Source organism: Berghia stephanieae, chromosome 2 (genome assembly GCF_034508935.2).
Source record: "Berghia stephanieae isolate SIO BIC M18660-M18661 chromosome 2, UCSD_Bste_1.3, whole genome shotgun sequence".
In the NCBI taxonomy this organism is placed as follows: domain Eukaryota; kingdom Metazoa; phylum Mollusca; class Gastropoda; order Nudibranchia; family Aeolidiidae; genus Berghia; species Berghia stephanieae.
The window spans coordinates 130,264,139-130,274,138 of NC_088361.1; the positions used below are offsets into that span (position 1 = coordinate 130,264,139).

The 10,000-nt window shown below is 35.3% G+C and overlaps 1 protein-coding gene across 1 annotated transcript in view; it reads right to left on the bottom strand.

Moving 5' to 3' along the window:
- LOC144966635 (ionotropic receptor 25a-like) overlaps positions 1-1,169 on the bottom strand; it is a 49,778-nt gene extending 48,609 nt beyond the window's left edge. Inside the window, exon 1 of the mRNA XM_078903394.1 lies at positions 1,012-1,169. The gene's annotated coding sequence lies outside the window, so the exon portion shown is untranslated. The remainder of the gene's footprint in view (positions 1-1,011) is intronic.
- Between the last annotated feature and the right edge of the window lie 8,831 nt (positions 1,170-10,000).

Consider the following 10,000-nt stretch of genomic DNA (forward strand, 5'->3'; position numbering starts at 1 on the left):
TTTATGAAATATAATTTAGTTATTATATCTTTTATTACACTATTTAGAAATAACAGTAAGAATATGATTTAATTTACTCGTTTAGAATTAATCATCATCAACATTATTATTATCATCATCATCATCATCATCATCATCAGCAGCATCATCAGCATCATCAGCATCATCAGCATCATCAGCATCATCATCATCATCATAATTATCATCATCATCGTCATCATCGTCATCGTCGTCGTTGCCAATCAACAAAAACGAAGGAATAGTTGTCAAAAAAAAAAAAAAAAAAAAAAAACCCAAAAAACCCAAAAAAAAACAAGAGACTCGTCGTTCAGCTCTCGCACCGATATCGGTCAAACATCGCATAGGTATTTTATCATGTCAGTAAAATTTAATGTCTTTTGGTTTTGGGTGTATTTGCCTTAGGAAGTATCATAGTTTTCAGTTTAAAGGTTATTATTTCATGAAAATAGCGTTAATATATGTTAAACTACATGTGTACAATTATACATTATGATGTTATATATGATATTATACATGATTTGTCTTTAAAAGTCAAAACAAGCATTGTGACTTAAAATCACCATCGTCGTCATCACCATCATTAGCATGCTTTACCACATTTATCACCTCTATCACCACGATCATCATCATCATCATCATCATCATCATCATCATCATCATCATCATCATCCTCATCATCATCATCATCATCATCATCATCATCATCATCATCATCATCCTCTTCATTTATCGTCAATTTCATCAGCATGCATTATATGGGTCTTAGCCTACGTGTACTTATTTCAGGTCTGATAACCACATTAATATGGGCTCAATGTTGTAATGGAAGTACTCTCAAACCACCACAAAACATTGTCCATTACAACAATGTTAAATCGCCCATAATTGCGTCCGGTTATCAGACCTATAGTTATGTGCACCTAGGTCTCAACAAAATGACGATGCCTCAATTAAGATAACAAAATAATTTTAAAAATGAAATCTCCTCACCTTTAGCCTTTGGTCTCGAATGAAAACCTGCCTCGGACTTTATATGAACTGGATTATTAAGTTTATCAGTGATCAAAATCTAGGCTGCATCACCCAGTTACTATGCTATACAAATTACGTATGCAATTCAACTCACCCGAGCAAGTATGAGAATAAGCAGCCTGCGTGTAATGTTGTGATAAATGGTGACGATCGGTGCGGTGCGCGGAACGGAATCCCGCACTTCAACCACATCAGATATCGATCAGCTTAACACTCGGTGGAACGCATAGATTGGACTTGGTTCATCATTAGCGTCAAGGCCCTTGCAAACATTAGCGTTGACACAAGAGATTTGCTTTCAAAACCACGGTGTAATGTTTTGATGCATGATGATGATGATGATGATGATGATGATGATGATGATGATGATGATGATGATGATACTGGATGTTGTATTTGGTGGTCTTTAATTTTTGTTTTTGGTGGTGATGATATTGAAGACGATAATGCCGATCATTATGATATTAGTAATGATGATGATGATGATGATGATGATGTTGATGACGATGATGATGATGATAATGATGATGTTGCATGATTGTGGTTTAGGTACTGATGGTGATGAGGATGATGATGATGATGATGATGATGCTGATGCTGATGCTGCTGCTGCTGCTGCTGCTGCTGCTGCTGCTGATGATGATGATGATGATGATGATGATGATGATGATGATGATGATCATGATGCTAACACAAAAATAGGGCCTAATAAGTTATTGTACTTGATGAAATAGGAATTTGGTTTCCCGTGACCTGCTGGGGGTATGAATGAATGATCAGTGGAAAAGCGCTTTGCGATATTCATATTAATTTATTAATTTATCTATATAATCATTGATCTATTTTCCAATTTATTCATTTATATACTTATACTATTGATAGGAATATTTTTATTTTGTACCGAACCCTTTTTTGGCTCTGTTTAATTGTCATCGTCTTTTTATAGGTGACTTTGTGGAGCAATCAACTCCCGATTGGGTTTGGAATTTTAGAGAGAAGTGTTGATTTATTATTTCACTTCCTTCCTTATCTCTAATAGCATTAGATTAGGAATAAATAATTTCCGCCAAACCAACGTCGTTAAAAAAGGTAGCAAACTATTGTCACCGTACATATAGATTGATCGAAGTTGACGTCACTCAGGTCTTTGTTATTGTTTTTTGCCATCCACATTTATGAGTAATTCTTACATCCAGACTATAAAAGTTCATGGTTACACATAGTTTTGTGTGTTGGTCAGTTAGACTTCAGGATGGCAATATTGTGGGATTCTTAACCAGGCGCATACTATCTATTAGGATAAATTCCGATAATAAAACTCTTATGTATCGAAGAAGAATTTGTAATGACATGAAAGGGACATTAACAAAACCAAAAAAAAAAGGAATAAAAAGAAAAGAAGGAAATAATAAATTTGAAACAAAAAAAAAACCCGATTAAAAAACCCCAAATTTTGCAACTTTCCTTAAACTACACACCAATTCTTATTTCTTGCCTACTCCTCCATGCTATAAGCCTGAACCTTTTCTTGAGACTATAGGCAGAGATCGAGTGCACTCTTATCCGACACCATTCATTCATTAGTGGTAAAACAAGTGCATCTACGAACCAATTAAGATGGTTACGTCATCATAAAGCATCGGCTAAGGCACGACTCAAGTGAATACTAAGCCGCTAGAAGCAGCTGTGGACTGTAAAAGGTAATTGACAAACGTGAAAGGGGGTCCCGATTGCTCAGTTGATAGAGTACTCTCGTCACACGCAAAGGGGGCGAGATCGATCCTGGGTGAAGTCAAGCTTTTTTTCTGAGCCCCTCTCCACCCTGATTTGGTAGCCGGGTCTGTTAGAGTTCGCGATAGTCTAGCGTCCAGTCTAAAGGGTAGAAAGCAATAGCTATTGTCTGTTTTACGCTATAGAAAGAGAATAGACTCCGCACCATGGGCCTGGTGGCTTTGAATGACTACCATTTACAAAATTGAATATACCAGCTTCAAATAAGAACAACCCCCCCCCCCCCAAAAGAAATGACATTTTGACTTCATACTTACCGGCAGAACGTGCTTTATACTTATCTGCCGTCTGTCCGTATTAGAAGCAATATATTAATATTTTTACTGTTTTTGTTATAAGCTGATAAAGGATTTTGAACACGAGACGTTGCGTGTTTGGAATTTTGTTCTTCTTCTTTTTTTTATTTTTGAAGCTGTTATGTTCATTTTTGAGCCATACTAGTGCTAATTACAGAATTACAATTACAGAAGACATTAGAAAGAAACTGGAGGCAGCAGAAATGTGGTTTCTTAGAAGGATGTTAAGAATCTCATGGACAGAGAAGAAAATAATGAAGAAGTATTAGAGCAAGCTGAAACTAAAAGGTTATTAATTCGTACAATAAGAAAAAGACAAATGCAATTTTTAGGGCACCTAAATCGACATAAATGTATTGAACATCTTGCTCTCACAGGAAAGATAGAAGGTAAACAGAATAAAGGTAGACCAAGAAAAACATATTTGAATAGTTTGAACAGCTGGGTGACAAAGAAAGAGAAGAGTAATATTAGTTTTCTGAGGTTATCTGATCAGAGAGATGAATGGCGTACCATGATCACCGATGTCTGGTACTTGAAGAAGAAGAAGACAAGTGTTAAATTAACAACTCACAGCAAAGGTTTAAATAGCCATATAGACATACCAGTAAGACCAGTGCCAAATTAAGTCTCGTAAAAATACAAACTAGGCCTTCGTGGTATCTGTCTTTTTATGTGACTATTAATGTAATGCATTTAGGTAAAATAATAACAACATTCGCCAGCCATATTAAACATCCTTTAGCCTTTAACTTTTATTAGTCTGATTAATATAATTTAAGAAGAATTTATCACTAAACTGGCTTATAGTGAAGATGCGCTAAAGACTGCCAGGAAAGGACCGTAATTGACTAATTTATTTGAAGAAGAAAAATATCATCATATGTAACACACCATCTCAAAATGATAATATGTCAAGTTGAATTCTGGAACTTGAATTTATAGCCACAACTATGTTGTAGTAGTAGTAGTAGTAGTAGTAGTAGTAGTAGTAGTAGTAGTAGTAGTAGTAGTAGTAGTAGTAGTAGTAGTAGTAGCGTATGGTTACACCTCCAAATTTATTTCGTCACCCCAGATTCTAAAGTCTTCCTAACGCCATAAGGACGGTTTCATACCCACCTTCAAGTTTAGAGCCACAACTGTGAAATTCGGCGTTAATTTCTATTCGTTATGAAGGAGAATAAATACAAGTTCTTACATTGCAAAACTAAAAGTTCGTATTCCCTATCAATTTAATTCTAAATTCACTTTTCACACATTGTAAATTGCACTGAGTGTGTTTAATGGATATTGCGCTACAAAAAAGTTCTAGATAGTTGTTTGTTGTTTAGAGGTTTGATCCATTCCGACATAAAAGCATTTTGTGACGCTGGGTTACATAATATTGTAATTTTTTCAGCTAGAAAACGGCATCAGAGGCCTCTGATGAAGACACACTCGCATTGCAGTTACTTTTATTTTGACGAAACGGTATACCTATTCACAGGTCTTACATCCGAGCCCACTTATGGGCCTTGTTTAGCTTTGTTGTAATGGACAATGTTTGGCGTCATTATTTTAGATTTCCATAACAACAATGAGCCCATAAGGAATTGGGTTATCTGACGTGCAAATAAGTCCACGTCGGTATATATATATATATATATATATATATATATATATATATATATATATATATATATATATATTCTTAATGACTTATCGATGGTAACACACAATTACAATCTTTATAAAATATTGTATTTCGAACTAAGAAAGATCTCACAATTATCAAAATTCTAAACTCTCGTTTAATCATTTATAATTTCAAGAATAGATTACTGTAATTCGATTTTTATAGCATTCCAAATATCTCCCTAACAAATTGCACCGCATCCAAAATCATTCTTTTAGGATCATTCTAAGAACAAAAGCAAGAGATTTTTGTCACTTCACTGGCTACTTGCTGAATAAAGACTCAAATACAAAATTGGTATCCTTTGTTTTAAATGAATCAACAAAACTGCTCCTTCGTATTTATGCAACCATATTTCACTGTTCCCCCCTTCCAGAACTTTCAGATTTAATGATCGACTCTTATTAATTATTCCCAAAAAGACTCCATAAAGTTTGCTGATAGGTCTTTTTCCAATGCTGCCCCTTCTATTGGGAATTGTCTTCCACTTTCTTGAAGAAAATGCAATGCAGACGCTACTTTTGAGACAAATATATAAAGACTTATTTTATTAGAAAATATTTGATAGGTTAAACCCAGTTTCCGTTTTGAAGATTATTTTTCTTGGTATGAACGTCTTAGGCATGTTTTGTGTATGACCTATCATTGTAACATTGATATTTGTATTGCAAAGCGCCTAGAGCTCTTTGTATATGGAATAGGCGCGGCATAAATGATTTACATTATTATCATTATTAACTGTTAGTCTGAAATTATCTCCAGACAAATAATGGGAGAATAAATTCAACAACGCCATTAAAGGAAAAACACTTGTCAACAATCACCCACAAGTCCATTATCGGGGCAGCAAATGATATCAAAACAGACCGCCACGTGTTATTGTGCTGCACTTTAAAAAACAAATACACTTTTTAAAAAAATATTTTGGCCAGAAAACTAGTCCTTCATGTATCGATGGATAAAAATGACCTTCATCTTGTCAAAAACTCTCAAACATGGGATTTTAATGAAGGTTTGAGAATGCAATTGATTACTTTCAATGAAATCCCAGGTTTGAGAATGCAATTGATTACTTTCAATGAAGGTTTGAGAATGCAATTGATTACTTTCAATGAAGGTTTGAGAATGCAATTGATTACTTTCAATGAAATCCCAGGTTTGAGAATGCAATTGATTACTTTCAATGAAGGTTTGAGAATGCAATTGATTACTTTCAATGAAGGTTTGAGATTGCAATTGATTACTTTCAATGAAATCCCAGGTTTGAGAATGCAATTGATTACTTTCAATGAAGGTTTGAGAATGCAATTGATTACTTTCAATGAAGGTTTGAGAATGCAATTGATTACTTTCAATGAAGGTTTGAGAATGCAATTGATTACTTTCAATGAAGGTTTGAGAATGCAATTGATTACTTTCAATGAAGGTTTGAGAATGCAATTGATTACTTTCAATGAATCAGGTTTGAGAATGCGATTGATTACTTTCAATGAAGGTTGAGAATGCAATTGATTACTTTCAATGAAGGTTTGAGAATGCAATTGATTACTTTCAATGAAATCCCAGGTTTGAGAATGCAATTGATACTTTCAATGAAGGTTTGAGATGCAATTGATTACTTTCAATGAAATCCAGGTTTGAGATGCAATTGATTCTTTCAATGAATCAGTTGAGAATGCGATTGATTACTTTCAATGAAATCCAAGGTGTGAAAGTTTTTGATAAGATGAGGTTCATTTTAATCGATTGATATTTGAATGACTGGTTTTCTGGCCAAAATACTTTTTAATAACGCGTTTTTCAGTATTGTGGCTTTATCTGGAGAGAAGGAAAGACGTGAAAGGTTTGTATTATCAGAGGATTCATAATTGATCCCTTTCATCACATTAGATAAACATAATTTTTGTTTATACAGTATTTACACAAACAGCTATTTGGTATAGACATGAGCTCCAACCGCTCATCGAATCTTGGATTGATTGCAGGTTCATTCAAACTGTCACCTGTTTTATCGCCCCCCCCCCCCTCCCACCCCGTGCCTACCCATAAATGAATGGGTAGATGGGAAAAGTAATCTTTATCCCATGTCCCAAAAGCGTATATGCTTCGCCTCAAATCCGAACTGTTAATCCTAGTAACCAAAATATCACATTAAATTAAAAATGCCAGCATTTATACAGTGCATATCCACAAATTGTGATTCTAAAACAACAAGGGGTTCAAAAATAATAGTAACACTATTATTAGCATGCCTTTTGTGTCATATTAATTTGTCGTTCGATAAAGGGGAGACCCAAAACGTCCACACCGTTCGTATTTTTACATAAACTGAAGCGGAAACTCTACCACATCATTGTCATTAAACGTTTTTTGAAATGTATTTTGCTGTATGACTATAAAGTTAACGCTGAACATGTTTGGGGCAAGCCGTGTACGGGTTTGGGGCATGAGCGTATGTATTTGGGGCTAGGCGGTTTAGTAATAGTTTTTCGGTGTTTTAGCTAGATCAACCGACAATACTTCACATGTGTTAACATCAAACCAATCAAAATACGGCAAATAACAGTTTGAGAATTTGGGGCGACCTATCCTAACCATTTTACAGTGGAAACCATTTATAACAGGCCCGGTTATAACAGGGATCGGGTATAACAGGGATTTTTTCAAATCCCCGTTTTTTACCTCTCTTTGTCTCTATTAAAAATTATCGGTTATAGCATGGCCTCACTTGAACCAAATCGGCTATAACAGGGACAATGCCTTTTCATACGGGAAAAATCAAGAAGGAAAACAGCTAAATTTTAGGCCTTGTCGCACGGTGAGGAACATAGATAACACAGGACTAGATACGACAACAGGGGGAATACGTCAACAAAAGTGGCTTGTGATAAGGTCCCATTCAATTTCCTCTTTTAAATAATAATAATATAATATTATGTTCATTTTTAACAATTTTGGTCTGACTAAGGCGGGAAAGTACCTTTGAGTGGGGGGGGGGGGGGCACATGCCTGAAGCCAACAGGTTCCCACTTGTTTTTTATTTCATTGATGACTATAAAAGTAAAAAAAGAAGAAAAAAAAAAGTTATATCTAGATCTATACATGTATTATAATTTACATTGCGCACAATCCCTGTCGCATGCAGTTTTTTGGCAAGGGAGGTAATCGATGTATTAGTTCACTTGAAAAAGTCAATTATGTGCTTATTTCCCTTGTATTTCTGATGTAACAGGGATCGACTATAGATAGTATGCGCTTGGCTAAGAAGCTCATAACATTGCCATCCGGAAGTATAACGGACCAACACACAAAACTGTGTGTATCCATGAACGTTTATAGTCGGGTTAATACAGTTCAGTGAGCATTAGTCATAAACGCGGATGGCAAAAAACAATAACAAAGACCTGAGTGACGTCATCTTCGAACTATCTATAACAGGACTTTTGCTCTAGTTCCACCATCCCTGTTATATCAGGTTTCCACTGTATTTATATTTATTCTTTTTAAAGTTTCGATATTTTGAGCCAAATGTTTCAAAAAAATTGTTTTACCTATTTATATTTATTGTTGCTGACCGAATCTTTGTATTCGAAATGTTTGTTGTTTGATACTTCTTTTCGTCAGAATTTTTGATAGGTTTTAATCGACGTGTACATATATGCAGGTCCGACATCCAAACACAATGTAACGACTCCGGGTTAGACTATGTTAATTCAATTTAATTATAATTAATAATATGGAAAATTAACAACAAATACATATTACGACCATCGAGGACGGAGTTGTTTCAGTAACTCACTAAATATACAAACGACGTCTTATGATGTTTCTAAGGAACAAAAGGTGCTAATACGTTCACGCAGTCAACATTCACACTCACATGCAAAACATGCACAACACAAGATGCGTACCGCTAGAAAGAGTAGTAGTAGTAGTAGTAAGCTTCGCAGTCCGAATGCCGCTTGCTGAGAATTGTGTGATTCAGTCATGGTCGATAAGTATAGCTGCTCTCTCCATCCATGTTGTTAATTGTTTCCATTGGTCACGATGCTGGGCCAGAGTTTTGAGGCTGTCTTGTTGTGACTTTAGTACGGAGGGCACTGCAGTATTTCTTAGTTCTTCAGGGATTAATTCGGCCTCATCTGAATCCAGAAATTTCTGATATGTAGAGAGGTCCTGGTTCAGGGTAGTTACTATTGATGTTGGTGGTCTTCCTACATATCTGTTGCCATGAAGGAAATATTCTGTCATTGCAGTTTGGGCTGAGATGTTATCTTCTCGACGTAAGATGTGACCAAATAGCCTCCATCGCTGTTCTTTTATTATTGTACTCAGGCGTTGGACCCTGTTTTTTTCATAGAGATCAGTATTTGTAATTGTCTCTGGCCAATAGATTCCGATTACGCGACGTAATTGTTTGCGGTGGTATGAATCGAGACTTTCTAAGTTCTTTTTTGTGAGGCCCCAGGTTCCACAATTATATGACAAAATCGGAATAATCAGTGCCTCGTAAATCTGTATTCGTTTATTCTCACTGATTATGTTATTTCTATTCCATAAATTTTGGAGAAAGAACCCTAACATAATTAAACACAGCCAAACAATTCCATATATTATATATATATATATATATATATATATATATATATATATATATATATATATATACAAGAGGAGAGTGACTCAAGTGGATAAATCCGTAGCTTGGGGTTTTTACTCTCTCTCTCTCTCTCTCTCTCTCTCTCTCTCTCTCTCTCTCTCTGCGTGTGTGTGTGTGTTTAAAGTAGTGGTAGTGATGATGATGTGGTGGTGACAGTTGTTGCTGTAGTGGTAATGATGATGATTAGTTATTGTAGTGGAAGTGGTATTGATGGTTGTCTTAATAGTGATGTGGTGGTGATGGTGGTTGCTGTTGTAGTAGTAGCAGTGGTGATGATAGTGATGATGATGATGATGATGATGATGAAAATGATGATGATGATGATGAAAATGATGATGATGATGATGATGATGATGATGATGATGATGATGATGATGATGATGATGATGATGTGTTCTTGGTTGTAGTAGTAGTAGTCGACGCGCTATATTCAACTGTGTTTATTTTACTCACAGTAACCCTGGATAACTGACGTTTTCATTTTGTTTTGGTCGTCTTTCTAACCGTTTATAATTTCGGAATGAC